The sequence below is a fragment of the Esox lucius genome, chromosome 21 (assembly GCF_011004845.1).
Source record: "Esox lucius isolate fEsoLuc1 chromosome 21, fEsoLuc1.pri, whole genome shotgun sequence".
Taxonomy (NCBI): domain Eukaryota; kingdom Metazoa; phylum Chordata; class Actinopteri; order Esociformes; family Esocidae; genus Esox; species Esox lucius.
The window spans coordinates 12,124,653-12,151,245 of record NC_047589.1 but is presented as its reverse complement, the minus strand read 5'-3'; the positions used below and the strand labels follow the sequence as shown (position 1 = coordinate 12,151,245).

At 38.3% G+C, this 26,593-nt stretch overlaps 1 long non-coding RNA gene across 3 annotated transcripts; it reads right to left on the bottom strand.

Annotated features, from left to right (window-relative positions):
* On the bottom strand, positions 1-25,721 carry LOC109615550. Of its 3 annotated transcripts, XR_002196545.3 has the most exons (5): positions 25,576-25,721; positions 21,049-21,168; positions 4,727-4,844; positions 3,778-3,894; positions 1-887 (listed from the first exon to the last, which is right to left on the bottom strand). It is a non-coding gene; the product is annotated as an uncharacterized LOC109615550 (long non-coding RNA). The 3 variants fall into 3 exon arrangements; XR_002196544.3 differs by having other exon boundaries at positions 1-3,894; positions 4,722-4,844; XR_002196543.3 differs by having other exon boundaries at positions 1-3,894.
* Positions 25,722-26,593: the final 872 nt, after the last annotated feature.

Below are 26,593 nucleotides of genomic sequence, written 5' to 3'. Positions count from 1 at the left end.
ACATGATATGACAATGAGGTAAACCGGGTGAAGAGTACAGCCAAACCTGAGACACTTCAATGATGCATCAGTTGTCTGGACTTTCAGAAATGAAAAAAAAAGTAACAGTGTAAATTGAGTACAGTGCTGACCACCCTGTTTTCCGTATTATGAATCGGAATCAATTAGTGTATGGAGGACAGTATAGAAATTAACAAACTTACAAATATATTCATTGTCTATAAAATCGACTTTTATATTCAGAAACACCAGTTGATGATGGTATACCACAAATGATTTCTGAGGACCAAAAACTAACCATTGGGAACTTGAGAAAACATACTCTGTGATGTGCTGTAGATTAAAAAAATAATCTCTAGCCAGAACCCAGAGCCAGGTCAAAGATCGGATGCTGAGGCAGAATAAACTTTTTTTTAAGAATGTAAGCCTCTACCTGTGAAAAAATTCCCATATTTTTCCGGTTGCTATTTTTGTTTCCACCAGCTGCTTTTTGGATTTCCAGTGTAGGTGAAATACAGTGCAAAAACACTCTACAAAAGCAACACAAATGGTATTAATTGTGGTTAACTGCCTGTACACATTAGCATAATCTCCAACATAATTCACATTCCATGACAAGTGCAAAATTTTTACTGGAAATTCTGGAACTGAATCATTAATACTTTTTTTTAAATTATAGTGTTTTTAGTTCCTCTCAGCAATGTGCATTCGGCCTTCAGATGTGTCATTGCATGTTATGCTTTTGCGTGGCATTTGAAGGAATAGTATAATTTATATTACAGCTTAGATGGCTATGAGTTTAATGTTAATTTGTGATAGGTCTGGGGTCTCGTAGTATGAGGCGTTTTGAGAAGTTCGTTCAAATGTTGTACACATTCAGGAAATATCTGTTGAGGAAAAACAATTCAAGCATGAAGAAAGAAGAGCGACTGCTCTTTGACCAACCTCTTTGACCCCTTCTTTGAATGGAACTCCTTGTAATGAGGTCAAAACCATAAACATTTTAATGGAAGTATAATATACTAACTGAAAAACTAAATATAGAACATTTTCAACAAACTGTCCAAAGAAACAAAACTGATATATTGACATAGAACTAGATAGTTAGAAACTGACTGAGAACTAGAACAAAAATCTTTATGTATGACATAAAAAAGAAAATAATGATTACATACTAAACAATGCAACTTGGGTAGGGCCACACTCGGCATAATCGTATCAATTTTTTACACTTGACATCAAAATAGGATATAGTCCTGATCAGAAAACCAGGAGTGCATTTCAAATGCCGGTATATTGCTAAATCCCAAATGAACCCCTCCATCTGCCACTCTCCTTAGCCCTCCGATTAGGAGACAAGACTGAACAAGGAGGTAGGGCCAAATTAGACCCTCTCATGGCCCCTTCTATGTCCAACACTGCTCAACCGCAACTGCATATTAGCCTACTTATAATTCCTTCCTAGCTGGAATATTAACTTCAGTTTAACTTAGCACACAAAATCTGATAATAAATAATGCATGACTGTCTTTGCACTTGTTTTACTTCCCAGAGGGACAGAACATTCCCTTTCTAACACCTAGTCAATGTCCTTACATTTACACAATCAGCATTTACATTTGTAATTTTATATTTTCATAACATATAGTTTGGAAAACATCTGTGATTAGTAATAACAGAATGGAGGTCCAGCAAACACCTCATGTCCTTAACAATATTCCTTTGTCCAATTAGTCGGAACACCCCTAATGGCAAGTCTTTTTCTGACGTGAGTCAGCCAACAATCATTCAAGGTCCATAGCTAATGTGATCACAACAAAGTCACCGTAAGCCACACACATCTCAAGACATCTGAGTTTTCATAGATGAGAAGTGAAAGTATGTAGCACATCTTTAGCATATCATCAAAATCAAGATCATGATGATAACATCACAAGCAAAGCACAACATAACCATCTACACTCACGGCTAGTTAATGTGACACATACCTTTTCTTAGTAGGCTGACAGGTGAATTAGACAGTTAGCTGGTTAGTTAGCTATGCCTAGCAGCCGGTGCAGCTTCCATTTTCATGATTTCAGGTGGAAACATAAGAAAGCATACTGCGACTATACAGCCAACTATACAGCTAAACTGCAACTCTATCCATTGTGATCCTGGGCGAGCAATAATTTAAGCTCTGCAACTGGTGAACTCTCCTATCAAGTTTCATAGCATCAAACAAGTACAACACCAAACAATATATCCACTTTTTATTTGTTACTCACCTCAACATTTCAAAATTTCTACCACCAAACAAAGAAACAATCTCTTCTAAAGTTGTGACTACAATGGCACTGACATTTTTAGTAATTAAATAAATACAACTTCTAAAAGTCAAATGGCAGCATACTCTTTTTCTGGTTTGTTAATAATGACAACATCCATGTGAATACAGTAACAGGTTTTAATCAATACAATTCTGTGGCATGAAAAATATTATTGTTAAAGGAAAAAGGCAGTCAGCGACCACTATGGGTTCTAAAGGGTTAAATATGTGCACTGAACAAATCAAAAGGATAACACAGCACACTATACTTTTGTACAATAAAAACTAAATGTTTTGTTTACTGTATGTTTTAATTTTATTTTATTGAAGATTTCCTTACATGACTAATTATCATTGCTGAATAAAATTGTAACAAAAATGTAACTTTGGCAAGGCACAGGCTCATAATAAAAGCTACAAAACAGCCAGTGTTCAACCTTAAAGATAAACATTTTAACGTTTGACCATGCTTTGTTCTTTTGGTACAATTTCGACATTCAGTGGCAATGATTAATTGCATGTCTACACTTGAACGTGCTTTATCTTGTGCACCCTGCTGTACAAGTGTGCTAGACTGACAGGGTTGCCTGGAGTAGTGCCTGATCAGAATTGTATGGATTTATTGTCACAGTTTTTCTCAGTTGCTAATATACTTTTAATGAAACTGTTGTCAAGTTGATCTCCATGATAACCTAATGAGCACCACAAAACAGTAAGTAATTTATCATTGCTTTAACACACAATATTAATCCTAACCAGGGCAGGCTCTAGCCTCTTGGGGGCCTTAAGCAAAATTACATTTGGGCCCCCTGTAGTGGCTGGGGCTCAATAGCGGTCGGGGAGTCCCAAGCGGTCGGGGGCCCTAAACCACCACTTATGTCGCTTATGGATGCGGGTCCAGCCCAACATTGTCAGATCAATTGTGGTATCAACATAATATTCAAGAATTACTGTCAGTAAATTACAGTGGTATACCACACAGAATACAATATACAGGTATATGTGCAAAACACATGAAATGGAATGGTGTATTTTATTTTAATTCTCTGTATATACAGCACTGGTAAAGAAGCTTGCACCTGCACGTTAACTGTTTTGAAAACATTAATCATGCTTGGAAATTAGTGCTTAAGCATTCTAGAAAAACTGTAATGGGGCCAGATTTTGGGGGACTGTACTGTCTGCTTGAGTGCCTCCTCAGAATTGTATTGATCTCGTTCCCAGACACTTCCTCCCAAATGAATATAATCACCATAGACGGTAACAGAGGAAGATGTTTGGGCTCTTGTGGAGTAGAAATAACAATAGTAAAAATAAAACATTTTGCTCAAGTATAATCCGTCCTTTATGCAATAAATATAAATAACAAATTTCTGATGTAAAGGCAGCTGTTATCTTAAATAAGATAACAGCAAGTTTATCTTAAATCATTCAGTCAATTGAAACTGAAGTCGTATGCATGTGATCACCTGTGCGACTGGCTGATGCTGGAGAAGGGAAAGAGGAGGATGCTGTACATCGGTATAATCTATTCTTGATTGATGGAATATGGGGGCAAGGCCTTTTTCACAGACGTGAAAAGAAAGCTAGAAGAGAAAGAGCACACAGTATTGTTTCATTATATTGTTATATATTTTGCTTCTTGTAGAAAAGGGATACTGTTTGGTTCTTGCAAAATGTGAAGCTAGTATTTTCAAATACTTTTTTCATTTTCCTTTTGTTTTATAATTATGAATGACCACAATAGGCCAGTTTATTCAATTTCTTACTTATTATTCATCATAATAATGGCTAAATTCCTATGTGTGGCTACATTCCTATTAGTCAACTGCAGCGATGCTCACTGACTCTGGTCAGACTTCCTCTGATTCATTTCAGAATATCTTAGAGTTCGACCTGGAATCTAACAATATAATCCTTCTTTATTGAAATATTTAAATTATAAATGTAGCCGGCGAGGATAGGCTAAATAAGAAGTGTTGTCCATATACACCAGCATGTTAGCAAGCTCACAGAGCACTTTATATCTATTTGTAAAAATACCTATTTTATAGTGGTGCTAACATAATTGCAAAAGGGTTTTCTAATGATCAATTAGCCTTTTAAAATGATAAACTTGGATTAGCAAACATAACGTGCAATTGGAAAACAGGAGAGATGGTTGCTGATAACAGGCTTCTAAATGCCTATGTTGATGTTCCATAGAAAATTAGCTATTTCCAGTTACAACATTCATTTACAAAATTAACAATGGCTACACTGCATTTTTGATCAATTTGATGTTATTATATTGGATTTAATATGTGATTTTCTTTAGAAAAGGACATTTCTAAGTGACCAAAAATGTTTGATCGGTAGTGTATATATATATTCTTGTTTTAATTAGTAAACAGTCAATGGTTGTAGACCGTACCTTACCACTTAAGACTTTTGCAGGGTACTGTATGGGTTTTGACAATCTCATTGCCTGAGGCTTCCTCATGCTTCTCCCTTTCTTTGTCCAGAGATGCTCTTCGGGGGCCCTTTTATCCTTCTTCTGAAGAGCACATTGACGTCAAAGAGCATTGTTAGTGAAAATACCTCTTCAGCATTATGGCTATATTTATACTAACCCAGAGGCAGAACGTCACAGAATTCATCACTAGGTCAGTTTGCCCAAAAAAACAACTATTGTCTCTATTGCCGACATAGGTTTTGGAGTGCACTATTTTTTCAGATAAAAAAGTTGGCAGATACGGTATTTTTCTTGATGGTCAAATGTGTTTTTTATTGTTTGTATAAGGGTAGACCTTTCTCTTCTCTGTCATATATCTAGTTGATACTTTGTTTGGTTTATCTGTTTGCACCATCTGAGATGACTTAAGGAGATTTATCTTTCCCCTTCTCATTTTCCTAGGGAATATGCAGCCAGGAAAAACATTGGGAATTATCTGTGTTGCTCAGTTTAAAGCTTGAACTTCATAATTAAATACAAGTCCAACTATTAATTAAGATGGGCATTAATGAAAAATACTTGGATTTAAATTACTAAAGGTCACTCAAGATTAAATGAATAATAGTTATTTATTGTTCAGAAGAAAAACGTACTGACGGGACCTTCAAAAAAAGGTGCTATGGTATGTAGTTTCTTAGAAAAGTTACACCATCTATCATCACACTGGGAAGTTAGACTTCGATGAATGTGACAAATGAATTTGAAAACTGACTGCTCTGCCTTCAAAGTCATAGTCAACATTTTAATAGAAATTCAATTTTGAGTTCCCTGCATCAAAAGAGAGCCATCAGACAGAGCTTATAATTCATTCCAACTGCATTCCCATAATATTAGCTATTGTTAGCAATGTATAACTTGTATGAGTTTAGGGACATGATGAATTGATATTGACATTCCTCACCAAGGTCAACATGTGTCAGTATAGATGAAGATGAATCCAATGTTTTGTTATGTAATTGCTTTTTTCAGAACATCCTAGCATATCCATTTCATTGGAAAAGAACACAGAACCATGTCTCCTTCATCAACATGTCATCATTGACATCCTTGGGTTTGTCAAAAAACCTTTATAAGATGCCTCCATCTTATACATACTGTGTGTGTATATAACATGTCATAGTGAGGACATGGAATATGCATTGATAGCTAATAGTCAAATTATGTATATGTTTTACATTCTGAAAACAGCACACATATAAATTCACATAATGTATAGGAAGGGCGAGGTGACGTTTGTGTGTCTCTTGGTATGTATATGAAGTTGACTATAGCTACTTACATCCAACTTTATGCTGAGATGCCTGGTGACATTGTAATCTAGCTGTAGTGTTCGATCATTGTGGTTATACTATTTGTCTGTTTCCACATAGATCTTGGGCTCAGGTTTTGTTTGCTCAGGTTTTGATTAGTACCTGATATTCACAGAGAGATGGTTATTGACCCAAATAACATTGTTTTTAGGTTCATTGCAGGGTGTGTTCAAGCACACAAACCCAATGACCACTGGCTACATCAATGCAGCATTGGGTGGTACAACTGATGTGCATCCAGTACATCCAGTATCTAGTATTTGGCACAATGGGTTTTATTCAACTGATCATTAATCTGCCCTGCAGTGATTACAACTATTATTGAGTCATTGCACAATGGCTTTGTAAAAATGCTTGCGAAGACTAACTCTCCTTTGTGTCATTGAATCAGTTGTATCAACATTGAATAAGTAAAAGGCATTGAACAACCTCGGTTGTACAACCTGATGGAATACAGGGCCTCACTCCCTAAGAAAGAAAGACAGAAAAAAAGACAGACAGAAAGAATGTTCCATAGCCTTTATAGTAAGACTAGCCGAATACTACAGAGTGAAATTTGTTGTTTCCTTACAACAAATGCAGTATGTTTTAAAGTGGTTGATACTAAAATAACTGTAGTACATGTAGTACATCTGAGGGATTTTATCATCTCTTTCTGGGATTAAGCATTGGCAGAATGTACAGGAGCCTGGAGACTCATAACCTTGGTAAGATTGTTATGACCTTGTCTCCCTCTCTCACCACACCACTACTCATGTGTGTGACCTATAAAAACATGGCTTCCATTTTGCCATGCTGCCCTTGTCGAAAGAGCTGTGTCCGGCAATCTCTTCATTACCCCAAAGTTATCCTTGGTACTGAATGTAGACATCAGTCTCCAGAAGAACAATAGAAACCAATAAACGAAACCTGATTGTTCCAATTATCTCCCCTTTTATGGGAATTAGAAAAAGACATGACAGAAAGACAAGGTCATGCAGACCTACGCCTCACAGTGGCAACATTACAGTACGTCCACAATGGCGCCCAATTCCCTATCTAGTGTACTATTTCTGAAAAGAGATCTATTGCACTACTTTTTGTCAGGGATCACAGGTCTTTGGCCAAAACTAGTGCCCCATTTAGGACAAATGGTGCCATTTGAGGTACAGTCAAGGAATTCCGGACAAAATCGGAGATCTGTAATTAGATTATAAGAACAAAAACCTGGAAATTAAGCAATTCTTAGTGATAATTACAGAGGTATTTTGTTACAACGAAGCAAAGTGTGTCCCTGCATTAATTATAGCAACATGCTATTCCAAGTCACATTTGGCAGGTTGGTTGGTAATGTCTGTTTTGTCTCTATAACTACTTAACAGAAGATCGAAGGCGAAAATGGAAAAGACAAATCCATGCAGCCCTTTAGTTCGGGACCACAACCTTTGACCCTAAATCTTACAAATTTTTTGCAGGTTTTTAAGTCATACAACAGCCACATACAGGTGGTATAGGCCTAGTGGAAATGGGTTCGGAATGAGAGAAAGGTGGAACGGTACTGATTGAAGGCAGGAGAGAGTATAGGGGTGTCAGAATGGATCTCTAACACGTGAATCAGCCAGGCAGTCATGTGTTAAATAGGGAGGTGAAGAGGGTTGGGAGAATGGTGGAGATGTCTGTGTGTGTGCCCAAGTGTGTGTCTGTCAGTGCATACGTGTGTCTTTGTGAAGAGGTGGAGAATGTAAAAAAAAAAAAAGACTGGCGGAGAAAGAACACAGGGTGTGAATCACCCATGTTACGGTTCACAGACAGAGGAAATGGAGTTGTACTGTTGGTGGAATCACTCATTAACATATTAACACTCCCTGTTAGGAACCACGCAGAACAGATATTTCTGTGTCTATGTGTGTGTGTGTGTGTGTGTGTGTGTGTGTCTGTGCATTCCGGGAGTAGATAAGGATGCTGGAATAAGAATGAAAAATCCCCAGCATGCGTTTAAAAATGTAATCAGTGTTACTATTTTAATCAAGAAACTATTTGGCTGGAATTGTCACGGCTATGACTGGGGGTTCCCAACCTTTTCTTATAGGCCCTCCTTTGCCCATTTAAATATATTTTTTCAAAAAGGTAATTTGCTCCAATGCTACTTCATTTAGCAGCGATCATGTCAGTTTAGGTGTTTTATACCACTGCTACTGCTTGTAGTATTGCCACTACTAATAGTGATAAATCTACTGTATTTTGCTTCAAAATATACATTTTGTTTTGTCATTTAAATGAAACCTCTATTTTACCATTGATATTCTCTTTTCCAGAGAGTCATTTAAACAATTACAGAATTAATAGATAGCAATAGTCACACATAAAAAAACTGCTACCCAAGCAATCCATTTATTTGACTTTATAAGCTCAGCGTTTGATGTCAGGAAGGCAAAACATGCACATCAGAGTTGCTTGTTCCTGGCTCTAGCTCAGAGAACAGCTGTTCAACACAGCGCACACTGTATATGACTGATAAAATCATTGCAGCAGGATATCCTGTGATCGAATAACAAACAAAAGCAATGTGCAAACATGCTGACAAAACATAGCAACTCCAAAGACAATTCAATGAACAACTCTTTACTGCAAGTTTACCTCAAATTAGTGTCTTGCACTCTATCAGGCCCTATAACATCAGACATTTAGACTTAAGAGGAAGTCACATGCAATGATGTGATTGTATTGAATTTAATTATCCTATTACTCGGCCTGGAGGTCCTATGAAAACAGATAAGCCAAAGTCCTCCCACTAATTACCCAGAAAGAGAGAGGGGCTTGTGCATTCGTTTAGCTGTTGATTAAAGTTGCTTCGATTTATGTTAAACAACACCTGGCTATACAAATGCAAAATGGATTGCATTTGACAACAGATAAAGGAAGAGAGAATGAGAGATAGAAAGAGGGGGCATTTGTGTGTGAGTTCAGTGCGTGTGTGGAAAAGGTAAGGTGTTTAAACCTTGAAGACTTCAGCAGCATTGGAACCACAAAAAGTGCTGACCTGGGAAGGCTGCCTGTGGTGGGATTCTTTACAAAGCCTTCTTTTTGAGACCCTCTGAAAGGATTAATACTTTTTTATGTGTTTGTGGTTGGTGTGAATGTAGGTGTGTGTGTGTGCGCATTACTGTCGAAGCATAAAGAAATTGAGATTAGGTACAGTATGTGGGGGTGGGTGCTCATGTGGGGGTGTGCATTTGTACTGTATTTGTTACCAAGACAGCATAGTGAAATGGTCAGCAGCATTAGCAGAGGTAATTAACAATGACAACAAACGTCACATTTAACTAGGATCACGTGAACTGTCTGTGCCTTGCTTCCCTCAACCGGGGCTCAGTCGCAACTCCCCTGTACACCATCCCACATGCCAGATTACTTCTGACAGAAAACATACAAATAAAACACTATCACGGCTTAAAGTGAGAGGCTGAAGAGATTCCCACTGAGTAAATTATTCATACTTTGACGTGCTAAAGGAATAAAAGCGTCTGTCTTTCTCTAATCCCCCAGTAAAGCTCTCGGTAATAGTGCAGCAAGCACTCAAGAGTTGCCTCGCTCTCACAATACTCTATTCATCAAACTTTTCCTATGTATGAAATCAGTGTGTGACAGGCTTTAGAAATCCTTCGCCTCAGTGTTATTATAACATTTAGCCTCAAACAGCCTCTCAATCTAACGACGCGTCTTTCGCTCCGAGATGGTGATTGCTTTGATTTTAATTGGGATGTTCCAGGAGTGCCATGACAGCTAATCCAGCCTTCTCTCACCAGTCAAACAAGAATTGGTCTTTCCTTTTTTCCTTCATCCTATATTGGTGCGTGCACTACCTTTAACCCAATGCCCTCAGAGAATAGTGTGCCAATAGGTTGCTATTTGGCATGTAGTCTTTGAATACAGCTCATCAAGAGTGGTTCTGTTTACTGACTGCATGGCTTCTAGGTGAAATGTGCCACATTGGAGATGGATTTGTTACTTTTCCGACTAGAGTGCTGGGTAACTGAAAAGGTAAAGTTTTTGATTTGGGGAAAGATACTCACAAAATCACTAAAGTATGTGTAGTCCGAATAGAAAAAGAAAAGATAAACCTTCCAATCGAAGACTGTATGCAGTTGATGAAAAGCTTCTGGAAGTCCATGACACCTCAGTCTTCCAGGTGAAGTAAAACATTGAAACAGTTAACTTGAAAGCTATGACTCTGAAGGCCAAAACAGTTTGTTAAATAGGAGCCAAGCGTAAGCCAGGTAAGAGAGAATGGGAGAGGACTGGGACCTGCACACCCCAGGCCAAAACCCTTTATGGGTGACGTCAACACACTATGTAGTAGAACACTGCACTTCTCGAAATAACGTGCTGAGTCATTTTTGAAAGCTATTAAGCCACCCGGGTGACTTTGAAATGTACTAAGCTCTGTTCTCTTCGCATGTAGTATGCCGAGGGACTGAAGGAAGCAGGCGCTACAGAGTCTTCTACCCTGTAACTTAACTACAGTAAGTTGAATACAAAGACATTATATTCCATTTTCTGCATTGCTTAATACCAGGGAACAGAGAGATTAGAGAGATGGAAAGGGAAGATAAATCTTGGATTTTGGGCCTATTTACTATAGTATATATTTTTGAAAGGTGCTAGATTCTTTCGCTGTGAAACCTGTGGAAATTGATCGCTCAAAATTTTATTTCGAAGTGGTCACCTGTAGATATTACATTATTCAAAATCAGAGTATGGCATGTGCTTCTCTTGTAGCGTGAGGAGACAACTTACTACAAAATGAATGTTTAACAAAAAGTGAAACTGAATGCTTTTTGTAGTTTTCACAGTAATAAAAATTTTGTCACAATATCAATAACATTCCCTTTCACTCAGAAAATAGAATTTGCTATTCTAAACATCATGAAGAGCACCCAATGTACTAGCTACCTTCAGCTGATTAATGTTATCCCCTAGAAACTATGCTGATGTTTTTCTCATTTTATGCTTTTTTCCGTCTCTGGGTGATTCTAATGTACAGTGGATATAAAAAGTCTACACACCCCTGTTAAAATGCCAGGTTCTTGTGATGTAAAAGAATGTGACAAAGATAAATCATGTTAGAACCTTTTCCACTTTTAATGTGACCTACAATGTGAACTATTCAATTGAGGATGGGGAAAATGAAAAATAAAAACCTTACAATAACCTGGTTGCATAAGTGTGCACACGCTCTTATAACTGGGGATGTGGCTGTGTTCAGAATTAACCAATCACATTAAAAATAGCAGTCATTACACACCTGCTATCATTTAAAGTGACTCTTTAATCACAAATACATTTCAGCTGATTTTCCTGACATTTTCTTAATTGTATCTCAGAGCAAAAGCCATCGTCCGCAGAGAGCTTCCAAAGCATCAGGGGGATCTCATTTTTGAAAGTCAGGAGAAGTGTACAAAATAATTTCCAAAACATTAGATATACCGTGGAACACAGTGAAGACAGTCATCATCAAGTGTAGAAAATATGAACTGGACGTCCCTCCAAAATTGTTGAAAAGATGAGAAGAGAACAACTGCATTTCTGGCAAGTACTGGCCGTGTGCTACTTGTGACAACAATCACCCGTATTCTTCATATGAATGGGCTATGGGGTAGGGTGGCAAGACGGAAGTCTTTTCTTACAAAGAAACACATCCAAGTCCGGCTGAAGTTTCCAAAAACAAACATCAAGTCTCCCAAAAGCACATGGGAATATGAGTTATAGTCTGATGAAACCAAGATTGAGCTTTTTGGCCAAAATTCCAAAGGTATGTTTGGCACAAAAACAGCACTGCACATTGCCCAAAGGACACCATACCCACAGTGAAGCATGGTGGTGGCAGCATCATGCTTTAGAGATGTTTTTCTTCAGCTGGAACTGGAGCCTTAGTCAGAGTGGAAAGAATTATGAACAGTTCCAAATACCAGGCAATTTTGGCATAAAACCTTCAGGCGTCCGTTAGAAAACTGAAGATGAAGTTCACCTTTCAGCACGACAACGACCCAAAGCACACATTCAAATCCACAAAAGCATGGCTTGACCAGAAGAAAATGAACGCTTTGGAATGGCCCAGCCAGAGCCCAGACCTGAATCCAATTGAACATCTGTGGGGAAGTTTTTTTATTTTTCCCCCTCAAAGATTTCAGTTTGTTTTTCAATTGAATTATTCATGTTAAAGGTTACATTAAAGGTGGAAAAAGTTCTGACATATTTATCTTTCTTTTAATTCACATTCTGGAATCACAGAATCACAAGAACCTGGCATTTTAACAGGGGTGTGTAGACATTTTATATCCACTGTATCTATTTTGGACTGTCCTTTGATATCATCACAATTTACCTACTCTGGATTTGAAATATACTCAATTTGGACAGGGTAAGCAGGTTTGCTAGTGTCAACAGCACTCGGTGGACAAACTATTTAGAAAATCTTTTGAGTCTTTTTAGTTTAGCTCTTTTACAATACCACAAAGAGAAGGGGCATCAAGGGGCATCAAAATCCTGTATTGACATAAAAGGAGGATTCACTTGAAAGATGTGGTTTCATTCAGATATAGCAGTTCTAATGTAGCTTATGGTACCTATAGTCTAGACATAGCCTTGATATCTGGAGCAAGCTAGTGGCACAAACCACTTTAGCAGGATGATGTTTTGTAATGCACCAGTAGATGTTGGGTAACTGTCTGAGACAATAAATTATACAGTACAACATGTTTCACATTTGTTCCAGAACATTATAGAACACCTTCCCATTGAAATACATCATTAAACACACATTCTAGACGCTATTGGAAGAAAGTAACACAATGAATGTGTCAACAATGTATGTTTGTGTCTGGTTTTGCACAGATGTGTTTCAGTGTATGTGGGTACGCTAAAAACTATTAGTTCAACACTTTATTATTGCATCTACACAGGCTTAAATCTAAATCCGTTATTTTCTAGTTAGTCAAACACATTCTGGACATGTCAAATGTCATTTTTATTATTTTAGTCATTTGCAGTGAATTGTTGAAAACTACGGAAAGAAAATAGTTGCATTTGTTTCGTATAACAGCAGCTGAATTGCCCGTCCCTATTAGATAATATCAAATGTGAGAGTAGATGAAAACTTCAGGGAAATCCTAATGGAGCAAACATCTGAAACTCAGGAAATTGACATGTCCTGATGTGTAGATTGAGGTTTGGATAATGATGCATATGCTCACAGTACATCTGATAGAATGTTGCTCACTCCTGAATGAAGTGCATGTATATAAATGGAACTATATTACAGGTTAGTCTTTTATGGTTACATTATTTTGTAAGTTAATGCCCTTTTTTATTTTTATTTTTTTTGGGGTGAAAACAACAGATATTGGAAGAAGGCATTAGCTAGTTTGTAGCTGTAACCCCTACTGCAGGGTTCCACTCATTGTCTTCATCATTATCTGAAAGGTACCTGAAGATCAAAATGGAAACTGTTAAAATGACATCAATAGCTGGACTTAAAGGTTTTTTGGGTTGGTTTATTTGTGTAATACAGTAGTTACTGTAAGTCAAACATGTCATTACAGCATATGATGTTGAATGTATTTTTATATATTGTATTTATAAACTTAGTAAGCCAATTTGACAAAGTTCATTGATCTGACAGGCTTTACATTTATTGTGGCCAGTAAGGCTCTGCCTGCATTTGTACCAAAATTAAGCATTTCCTTATCAAAAATTACAATTTCCTAGCTTTGTTTTATGCATGGCTATTTATTCCTAATGTCCCTGAGAAAATCAATGTAATCCATTCCTTATTTTGAATGTTATAGTTGTTTGGCTTGTTGTACAAGTCAGGAAAGGCTAGCTAATTAATGATAGTAGTAGGTCCTTTTGAATCAAAGCATGCCAACTATGTACTTTGCTATTTAGATTACTAATACTATTTAGCTTAGCTACATTAGTCTGCCAAGTGGCACCAAGGCAAATTTCAACAGCAGCATTACGCAAATGAAGTTAACAAATTTACCATTATGTTACATTACTCGCTATCCAAAAACATCCATACTAGTATAAATGAATGACCAACCTGTTCATTCATTTTCTTCTTTTTCTCCAACTGGTCATCTTCTAGCATGTGTTAGTTTGGTTTTTAATCTTGATCCTATCCACTACTTACTTTTTCTGGCTCTGGGAAATGTTGTAGGGTAGGGTGGCACAGACTAGAAAAGCTGTAACTGAGTACATCTGGAATCAACTTGCCTTCCCTGAATGCTACTTGGGGAAAGTGTAATGCTGACATCAGATCAGCTCAAAAGCTCAAATCAATGAACCATGGTGGCAAGTCCAGAACCGATAAGGTGAGGAATCCAGTTAGCTATAAGCTAAATTAGCCATAGGGGTCCGGCCCCTCACCAGTGTTATCATCTAACTCAGTGTCATTCCACAGCATGCCAAAGACTGCCAGCAATTCTTCCAAATTGTCAAGTTGATCTGTCAGACTCTGGAATGGATGTTAGACATATTGTTTCATCATTTGGTGGTAATTCACAACTTGGCAGGAAAGAGGAAGAGGTGCCAGAGGTTATGGAAATCCTCATAGAAATGGAGGGTTTTGCTGTGTTAAATTAGTGGTCCCTTTGACTATGCCCCCAGGAAGTCAAGTTCCTTGATAGTGGTGAAAGAGAACAGTGGCAGGGCAAGGTCCTCAGACAGATCAGACTTTTGTGGGGCAAAACTTTGATCATAAACATTATTTAATTTCCATTTATTTTAAAATTAAAAGGGTATTTTAAATGTACATATATTTCTTCTGTCTTGTTCAATGTTATAAGACTTAATCAATTTAAAGTGTACTTCAGTGTAATATGGTATAATTCATATATTTAATTCAAGTTGTCTTGAGTTTAATATTTTTTCAAAGCACATTTATTTGTTCGTTTTTTTTACTTTGTTTGATTAAGAACAATTTCAGTGCCACAAATTAGATCTGCTCTGAAAAAACTCTGATGTGAAAAGTTTAAGGATCCTTTCCCAGTTTCAATTAGCTGATAAAACCAGATGCATTGGTAATATTTTCAAGCAAACTTGTTAACAGTGTTTCCCAAACAAGCACTTAACCGAGAATATTAAGTGTGTTGTTTGATCTGTCAATTCTGATAAAATCAAAAGAAAGTCATTACTGGTTTCAGATAAACTGTATCCATTAACATTTTATGTTCACCTTAGTGTCAATACACAATGCAGATGATGGATCAGCTTTTATTCACTTGGTCTTGTCACTTGGTCGCATTGTTGTCATTGTTACTAACATTTTACAGATAAAAATTACACTAGACGAGCATGGAAATATGACCACAATGCTAATGCTGTATTACTAAAATATTTAGTAGAGCGCAAAGTTGCCATCATGTCTGTAAAGTAGAGGACAACCAGACTTTCTTTGAGATGAGATTGAGTGAGATGAGCTCGAGTTTGTAAGACCGAGTATTGAGTCTGTAACATCATGAACAACAGACTATCAAATGCTGCAAATAAATAATTGAATTACTCTCTCCCTTGACGACCAGGGAACGCGATCATTATTTCAACCACTATACAAAATGGCTGATTTCTAACAGTAGGATGGAATAAGTCGCCCAGCCCAGGTCCAACTTAATTAGATTAAAAAGTTGAAAAAGGTTTCAGCCACTAGTAATGTGATTTCTATAGGGATGGTAACATGTTTTTACATTTTTGGACCAAATCGTCATCAGCAACCATTATGGATGCATTGAGTGGAATGCTCAGTTGGACATAATGAAAGCTCAAAACAATATTTTGACAAAATGCGCAATGCACAAATAGAGGTATTACCACCTGTGGCTATAAATTGGCTATATTGAGGTGTAATATCATGTTCATGTAGGCTACCCATTATGAAACAAATCACAAAATAGCCAGATCACTTGGCATATTTCACACATCATCAAGCAAAGCATCAATATAGAAGTACAATCGCAAAATTATACTGATTGAACAAGATGTAAACAATGCATTGCACTCTGGGACCAATCATTTATTGATTTCAATATTACTGAAAATTAGCCCATTAACCTTATTCATGTTTTAATACAGGCATGTCTTTTATCATTCAAATTGTTTTTTATTTCTCTTATTTTACCAAGTTGACAGAGAATTCTTTTTACAACAATGACCTGGGAACAATTAGAATGAACTGCTTTGCTCAAGGACAGAACGACAGATTTTTCCCCTTGCCAGCTTGTGGATTTGATCTAGCTATCTTTGGGTTACCATTCAGGTGTTTTAACTGCCAGGCCACCTGACACCCCTACGTCCTTGTTTGTACAAATAATTTGGCATCTTTGTATTTACAAACTTTGTTCTGAAGATTTCATTTGTCAGTCAGTCACAGGCCTTAACATCTTGATTCTGTGAATACATTTACATGGATGGGCAAAAACACCAATGCCAGACTAACTAGAAGTCTGGATAACATGTTATTTTTACTGTATGGTTCTTCAGAGCCACGTCATTAACAAAGCTCTGGGAAACCACTCGGCTACTAAAGATACATCATAAGATGGTCCTTGCAATGATCTTAACACGACGAATGCTTTGGGAAATGAGGCCCTAATGTGTGTGGCCAAAATACCAATTAGTGGAAGAAAGATCAAAATTGGGTTGCCTGTAAATGCAGCCTTTGAATTTCTCTTCAGAAGAGTTCAAAGCAAGTTGGAAATGATAAGATTATATTTTTCATGGGAGTTATTTTATTCTTCCGACTGACTGTGTTCAGTATACATTTTTGAAACAAGGTGTCACAGTGGTACAAGTTGCTCTTTATTAGCACCAGGCTGACCACCACATTCTAGGTTGCCCTTTAGCAGGTAGTGATGACGGCCAAGCACATCACCAGGTCCATGCTCCCCATCTATCTGCAACATTCCGGACAAAAACCTGCATAACTACCCTTCTCATTCCAGCCCTGTGATTTCCATTTGGCTACCATCAGTCAGACGGTGACCACAGCAAAGGGCAAACCATTAGACTGCTAAACACTTCACCTCTGTTTGACAACCTACACCTCATTTCTTCAACTGAGCACACACACGTTCACTCACGGACTTACAAAAACAGACGCAAGAATGCCTAGTTTACAAATGTATGTAAGGTTCATACTCTGATTTCTAGTGATTAGTATTAATACTAATGTTTTTATAGTTGTATTTGTTGTTCTAAAATATTTCTCCACAAATATTGAGCAGAAATTGGCAAGTAAGAATTTTGTTTGTGTTGATTGTTCTTTTGCAGCCTATACATATTAACAGTAGAGAATTCCCCCTCCCTTTCCCCTCTTTTTGAGCATTGTCTGTTAATCCGGAAGATCTGGAAAGGCTCATAGGTCTTTCCTGTTCCTCCTTACCTCATCTGACCTATTATCCACCAAGTAGGAACACGGGACATCGACTTTTTCCGGCACTGTTATAGATGTCCGTGCATTTGCTATCCACACTGACCAAGGTTCTCTCAGCTCTGACTTAAGTAGCACAACATATCCTGCTAAATGAATCAAAAAGAATGAACAGGAGACTTATATAGTTCATATTGAGATCAAAGTCACTTGTTTTTCCAAGGATCCAAAGTTCACTGTGTGTTTGATTCAGTTGTATGTCCTTCTTAGATTTGTTTGTTTAGTTCATCCATTGGGGCATAAGCTGAGCTGTAAAGACAGGCAAATGGGAGTGCAGTATACTACCTGTCACAAGCTCTGCAGGTGACAGCACATGATGCACTGGTGTGAGTGTAAGCTAAGAGAGCCCAATATAAATCCCTGTCCCTTTTCCGTGGTCCCTTGACTTTTTTAAAGGTGCTGTCTCACCTTTAATCTGAGAGTGGTATGGGCCACTGCTCACGCAAATGATTCTGCTGCAATAGCCGAAAAGGAGCTTGCATAGAGAACAGGTGCTCTATCTGTAACTAGGACCAGAGCATCTACTTCCCTGGGCACTAGCGTTTTGCTAGCGCCCTTGTCACTACTGGTAGCATGAGGCGGTACCTGCAGCCCATTCAGGTTGCATAGGTAGACCAGCTCCTCCAAGATGGCACATCCATACCTGCCGTCGTAAGAAGGTTGGCTGGGTCTCCAAGTACAGTCTCAAGAGCATGGAGGAGATACCAGGAGACCGGCCGTTACATGAGGAGAGCTGGACAGAGCCATAGAAGGGCATCAACCCAGCAGAAGGACCGGTATCTGTATCTTTGTGCGAGGAGGAGGAACAGGCCCTACATAATGACTTCCAGCGGGCTTCTGGTGTGCATGTTTCTGACCAAACTGTGAGCCCGACATCGTCTAGTGGGACCTGTGCTCACAGCCCATCACTGTACAGCTTGATTGGTATTCGCCAGAGAACACCAGAATTGGCAGGTCCACCATTGGCGCCCCGTTCTCTTCACCGATGAGAGCAGGTTCACACTGAGCACATGTGACAGATGTGAGAGTCTGGAGATGCCGTGGTGAACGTTATACTGCCTGCAACATCATCCAGCATGACCGGTTTGGCAGTGGGTCAGTGATGGTCTGGGGAGACATATCCTTGGAGGGTCACACAAACCTTCACGTCTTAGCCAACGGTACCCTGATTCCCTGTAAGTTACTGGGATGAAATCCTCAGACCCATCATCAGACCTTACACTGGTGCAGTGGGCCCTGGGTTCCTCCTGGTGCAGGACAATGCACCCCCAGCCTCATGCGGCCAGAATATGTAGGCAGTTTCAGGATGACAAAGGTTTCGATGCTATTGACTGGCCCTCACGTTCCCCAGACCTGAGTCCATTGAGAACCTCTGGGACATAATGTATCGTGTACAGTTTCCGACGCCACCAAGTAGCCCCACAGACTGTCCAAGAACTCACTGACGTCTTGATCCAGGTCTGGGAGGAGATCCACCAGGACACCATCCAATGTCTCATCAGGAGCATGCCCAGACGCTGTTGGAAGTGCATACAGGCACGAGGGGGCCATACCCACTACTGAGTCACAACTTCTGTGATGAAATTTACACAAGTTGGAACAGCCTGTGATTTCAATTGTTTCTTTGATTTCCGGTGTGAGTTTGAATCCGGCCCTCAATCGGTTGTTGATTTTGGTTTCCATTGACCATTCCTTTGTTATGTAATTTTGTTCTCAACTAATTACACAATGTACAGTTAATATTTTGATCTTTAATATACAGCTGTCACAAGCTCAGATCACTGCACCTTTTTTTTACCATTCATAAGCATATTATATTCATATGCATCTATAATACTCAGCGCTTCTACCATACTGTTCCTACTCTTATAAAATGTATGCTAGTTTAAAGTTTTTATATACTGCCATATTTGCCATATCTACAATATTCATTACCACTATAAATATTGCTGCTAGTTTACAATATTGCTGCCATGTCACAAGTATTTCATTGTGCAGGCTGATGTTGTGTTGTTCGGTGCATTTGATAAATAAACTGTGAAACCTTGAAACCTTTAAACTCAGCTCACACTTGGCCACCAGAACAAGGGACCTCAGACCAATGCTGTTTTCCCTTGCATTTGGTTTTTCCAATAAGTCTCTCTTGCACCACTTTCTAGCATTTCCCATTGTGGTATTGGAGGGGAAGCTACTTTGATGTGCACACAGGGCTTCATCAGTCGAGGGAGTTCCCAAGATGTTGTTGTACCAAAGTTGGCAAAGGCATTGTTTGTCTTCTATACATGGACATTCCATTTTTGTGATCAATGTTTTCCCTGGACCATGTCTAGATTAACCTTATTAGGCTTAGGTAAAAGCACAAAATGCAAGCTATCCAGAGCTTTTGTTGCTAACAGAGCTGACAGTGGTTTATCATTTAATTCTGTAGTGAACTGAATACATGATATATTGGTTGAGCTTTTTACAATGCCCTAGTGACAGCCATCGCATGCTTTTGCCCACCCCATAGCTTTGTGTCGTGTAAGCTTTGAAAATGTTTTTGCATTGTATGCCCACTTTGTATTCTTGCATCTTTGGGAGGCCAGCCTCTAGCTTGAAGGACAATGCATTTGGTGATACCTATGCCTTAGCTTGAGGGCTGTCCTGGGTCAGCAATAAATGTGTTTCAAAACCTTTGCTGAATTTTGTCTGTTGCAGGTGACACTGTAACAGGTTAGTACAAGCCTACTTGTGTTTTTTTCATTAGTGGTGTTCTCTTCAGGTGTGAGTGACCTTGGGGTGTGTGTGTGTGTGCGATCGGTTGAAATTGTGGTGTACACATTACATGGTTTCAGGGGGGCACAATTAATTTAGGTATGTACAGGTGTGGGTGATTTAGATTCTCCTTCAGCCTTCCCTATTTAATGGCATCAAACCAGTCACCACTAGAATGCTGTGTTAATGGATAGTTTGTGTAGAGGTCAGATTGTTGCTCTTCCCTTTTTGTTGAATGAAATCATGAGAATGCTGTGTTAACGGATAGTTTGTGCGCAGGTGTAAGAGTTAGCGCCGTGCCGTACAAGTTGAGAAACCCTGATCGGTTCGTTCAGTCAAGAAAGAAAACGCCAACAAGCTTGGATTGGAATTGGCTAAGGAAGAACAGACAGACTTACAGGCTATGGCAGTTCTCCTCGTCACCTTGTACTGTAAACTGGGACTCAAGACTGCTGGCAGTCGATTTTAACATTGGCTTTGTAATATTAATATAGGCTTTTCCCTTAGGGTGTATTTAGATATTCAATAAAATAATAAAATGTTCCGCTACTTCAGCGTAGCGTCATTTCTCTGTCCAGCTCTGGAATCAATCCAAAACCTAAATAATTAGCAGGCACCAAATTGGGAGGGTTACAACCATGACCAGTTATTTCACTGATGTTTCTCAATGGTTTTGTTGAATCTGAAAATTGTGTAAGGAACAAACATATCTGACCAGGCCTGGGGAGCATCTGACATCTGTGTGTTTAGCATGTCTCTTCTGCTGCTGATTCTCTCCAGGTCCATATTCATTCCAGCTCTGGCCAATTTGGTGTCCCAAATACAGGACGCCGCTCTGGGAGATGTGAAGAGACAAGCACGAATATTAACACATTTGTTTGTGCGATTGGGAACAAGTATGATCGAGCACATAGATGACAAGAGACATAATTAATGAGTTAGTACTGCTATATATTTTTTTTTTTTATTGTGGGAAACGAATGCTGATGGCATAGAACAGTGCTTGTTACATGTGGGACTGAGCAGTTGTGTGGAGATATGACCTAGAACTAATAAGTAATGTATCAAATCAATATGCATCAATTCATAAAGGAACAATTTAAGATCCTACTTGGCAAAACTGCTGAACTGTTAAGTGTGTCTAAACATATTCCTTATATTCTACACTTAAAACAAAACCCTTTATTTTGATCTTATGTTACAAGAGACAAATGAGAAAGGTTTGCACAGTTATATCTTTCTCCATAGGCTTCCACTGCTCTGCCCCTGTGCTTCCTCTGCCTGTGGGAGGGGAAATGGCAACCTGATGCTTCAGATTTTTACATCAGGTGCACTATTCCAGATACTCCCTCACTCTCCACATAAAATTATGGAATAAATAGACATTTCAACATTTCGATTACTAGGGCCACCAACAACAACAGTCCTTTAACCCTCCACAAAGTAGAATAACTGCAGTTTCAGGTTACTGTATAAAACACATCAGCCCCTCCATCTGGAGAGCTGCTGGGTGTGCAGGCATTTGAGTCAGCTATGAGTCACATCTGAATCACACCTCAGCTTTTCCTGTTTTTATCCTATAGCTGATGTTAATTGATACAATAAGTGGCGCAACCAGTAGGTCTTTTGTTGGATTGGTTGTTGACCACCATTGATACAAAACAATGCTACATTACATTGAACTCCACATACTTGTAGCCTAGTTTGTCATGTACAAAAATCTGCATAATGTTAAACAAAAAATAAATAATAATGTGATCATATTGAATCATTGTGGAAATTAATTTAATTTGCATTTAACCAAATATTTAGTTCCAAATATTATTTATTGAATGCAAATCAAAGTAGAAAACAGAAGACCAGTGGATGTGCAGTTGAAAACTCAGAGAAAAGCAATGGACTAGAGTCTCCTTTGCATTTTACATTTGTCACATTTGGGAGAGGTACAAAGGATCACAAAAGTATTCACCCTTTGGTCTTTTCCACATTTTGTGTTTCAACATGAAATGAAAAAAGATTGCATGAGAGTTTTTGTATTTTTAATTAATTTAGAAACATTTTTAGATTGTAGATTTCATTTTTCACTTCAACATTATGGCATTTCTTTGTGTTGATCAGAGGCAAAAAATACATATTTTTGATTGATTTCACTTTGAATTCATGTTGGTTGAAAACTCAACCAAATGTAGTTCAAAAGTAGACATATATCTGACGTACAGAATGTGCCTCATGAAATAGGATAGCTAAATCATTAGAAGTAACAAACAGCTAATGGTGGTACATTTCTCTATCATTATTGTATGCAAACTGCTGCTGAAATCGTCTCCTTTTTCATTTCGCAATGGCCCATCCCCACTGGTACATGCAGGCGACACAGACATAAGCAAGACTTCAGTGCCATACTCCTCTCTCCGCAATCATCTGTTTATCAAACCCCATCAAGAAGGTCAAGTGGCCACTGGCTTTCTCATTCAATAGTTTTACCATCCTTGGTCACTCACTAAGTCCAAACCTCGTGACGTAGTTCCAACATGGGCTGGGTGTGAACGTGTCTGCCTCAAGGTCAAAAGTGCCTAGTAGATGTTAAAAAGACAGATGAGTGGAGAGTCCAAGAAAGATGAAAACAACATGCATTTACTGTTGTGGCACATTCTTCTCTTGTCTACCTCAGAGTTATAGAGATATAAAGTTACCAGAAGGGGAAAACAGAGAAAGATAGACAAATATCCCAAATAATCTTTTTTGTAAAAGCTGGCATCAGTAGGAGTGTCACACGCACAAACACACTCATTCCAACACATGCACACGCACACGCACACACACACACACGCATGCATGTGCACACACACACACACACACACACACACACACAGGCACACACACACACACACACACAGGCACACACGGGAGCAACTCAGAGATTGTCTGATAGGAATTCAAAATGGCTCATTAAAGCATCAATGTGATCCAGTGGATGGCTGCAGGAGGAGGAAAACAGAGTGAATGATTGATTCAGTGATACAGAGCGGGCTGGCTCCTTCTCCTTCTGTCAGCCCATTACAAGTGATTTAGAGAGACTGACGATTGCTGCTGCTGGAATAAAAGGACCCTCTCTTTTGGTGACTTTGATTCAAACCTTCCCCAGTGACTGAGTGAGAAAATTAGACAAAATTAATCAGCATGTTTTTCCCTATTTGAAGAGAGATGATCAGAGCTATGAAATATATGCAACCAAATATTTTGCTGTACGACATGGAGTTTGGTTTTGAGACAAATAGTGCAACCAATAAAATACATCCAGGAAAACTATTTGGACGAAACTCTTCTCTGTACCACTCAAACAAGACACAGAAAAGAAAATGACCAGATTTTAATGATTGGGCTTTGCTTTACCCAGCCTTAGGTCCTCTCTCTCCCTCCTGGCTTCTTGTTTCTAGTTCGTCTAGTCACTGATGTATAAAAGAAAGGGACCACTGTGCCCTGAGCCACACCCCCTGCTGTGACTGACAGAAGCAGGCAGCACAGTGAGTGCACACACCATTCCTTGACCGCACACACCGTTCTTTAACCGCACACACCGTTCTTTGACCGCACACACTGTTCTTTGACCTCCACACTGTTTTTATCAGCATTCAACATCCTGTCAGTTGAATACATGCACTTTACAGATTATTTCTGAACTAGAATGATGCTACTTTCCACCTTGCTGCTAACTATGAATCCATGATTTATTTCTCATGCAATTAGTTGTGTATGCTTCTTGTTTTTGATCCTTAGTCTAAGCAAGCTGGAATGTATATCAATTAATACTAATTGCTAACTAACTATCTGGCTAAAAAGCAAAGCTAAAGGTCCCAAACTGTCATTCTCCTGAAATATAAAAAATGAAATGAAAATACTTTTCATGGCAAACCATCAGGAAGATGGAAAAGACTGAGTGAATGGGGAGGTAATAGACTGGGCTGGGAGCTCACCTTGGTTCTTTGAAAACATCTATGTCAAGAAGATGGATGCAATGAGCAATGTTGTGGTGAGATGACCAGCAAATGTACAGAACTAACTTACGCCATATAAAAATGTAAGCAGCATTGAATCTTAATAGTTTTGCTAAACAATAATAGATCTCATTATTGTTTAGCAAATTATGGTAACAATATCCAATAAGGGTACATTAACATCCATTACTAAATACATTAGTTAACATGAACGAATCATGAACGAAAACATAAACAAATTCCTCACTTTACACACATCATACTTAAATGGTGACGTATCAGTTATTAATGGTTAAGCACTGCCGATGAGTCATTAGTTAGTCATTGTGGGACTATTCATCACTTTACTTAAGGGGAAACAAAATAGTTACCTAACAGTGAATTATCAGTTATTAATGCTTTATTCCTGCTCAATGGTTACTCAGCAGGACAAAATAGTATGGACTAATGATTTGGTGTTAGTTAGAATACTAGTGATAGCACATAATGCTCCCTTCAATAATGACAGGATTAACTAAAAGTGTAGGCTATTAAGACAATTTGAAAGACAACCACTCTGGACATATGGACATGAATGAAGAGGTGTATATTCAGTGGAAGTGGAAATCAGCAAGTCATATATAAGAAATAAACACTAAAATCAATCAATCAGTCAATCAGTCAATCAAATGTAATCTTGTCAAGCTTTTTACATCAGAGGTTTTCACAAAGTGCTTAAACAGTAGTAATTATGTACCTATGTGCAAAACACCTTAATGTTCAGGTGTTGTGGTAAAATCTAGTAAAAGGTTGAGACAATTGCAAATAACATTCATGTTAACACTATAGGACATAATTGAGCAAGCTAGCAAAGAACTAACTGAAACTAACAAACACATGACTGGAGCCAGAATACAGCTAACTGCAGCCTGCTAATAACCAACCAAAGCCAGCTATGGGGAACTAGCTAATCGCAAACCCTTACAGTGCAACAATTGCAAAGTTCCTAAAGAATACAGTCACAAAATTAAATTATTTCAATTAATATGTTAAGATATTGTCAGAACTGTTGTTTCAGGAGTACAGTAGAATAACAAATTTGTTTTTTTCAAAGGAACCACCAAAATGGCATTTTACATTCAATGTGGGCTTTCTGTCTAGTAGATAGTTATAAAACTACGATGCTTTTCCAATCCTCTACATACACTCTCACATGCAAGTTATCAAAGTCTATCGACATTTCCAGTGTACCTTTGTAATTTACCCACCTGGAAAACAGGATAAATGATGAGAAAGAGAACATGGCTTTTTGTTTTGAGATTGCGCAGGTGTTTGGATCGTCAAACAGGGTTTCCAGATTTTAGTGACAGTATACACCCCAATCACCTGCGGACTCCAAGAAAAACCAGCCCGAATGCAATTTTTGTCTGTACAACCTCATATGTAAATTGACCCGCACAAGCCCATTTTTGCAAACTCCCAACCTCGCAGAAAACGACCCCATCTGGCAACACTGTCGTAAACAGTCACCACCACGTCTCTCTTCCCCTTACTGGCCAATCGTAGTACTGTGTCTTCCCATACACGTAATGTATCCCCATTTTAAGCAAACAACAAAATAACCCCAAAAGCGACAATACATTTTGTGTGCATCCCAACTATTTGAAGATGCAAATAGCCATTGCTATACCCAACATTATATATGAATTATATATTATCCAGCCCACCTTATTAATAATGGTTACCGTGCTGTAATCATATTAACAAATGTGATTATCTAATGAATAATGCATATTACTTAGCCTATAGTTCATGCAAACAACGAGCTCCAAGAATGAATGTCCGGCATCAACATAAAAAATACATTGTGTTCTGTGTGTTCCCGCAAAAAAACACGAGTTCATGTCCTGTATCAACGTGAACAAATTACACTAAACACTGTTATTTAATACATTTATCATTAATAAAGTAGGGGTTACCATTATTAACCATCTGTTCATGTCTTTGGTCATCATTCCTTCATGTTAGCTACTGTTTTTGTTTATGTTAGTTCATGTTACGATTATGTCTTTTTGGAGGGGACTGATTACTTATGTACTTTAACGTGTCGATATAAGATATTTTTTTTCATACTTTGGTCAACCTAATTTGATCAGTTCTTATCTAAACATAATCCAATTTCATTGAAAAAAAAATCTGACTATGCCTGTTGTTTTCTCGAAATTGTGAAACATTTTGGTAAAAAGAGATGTGGGACTTGCAGATCAACATGACAACCAGAAATCT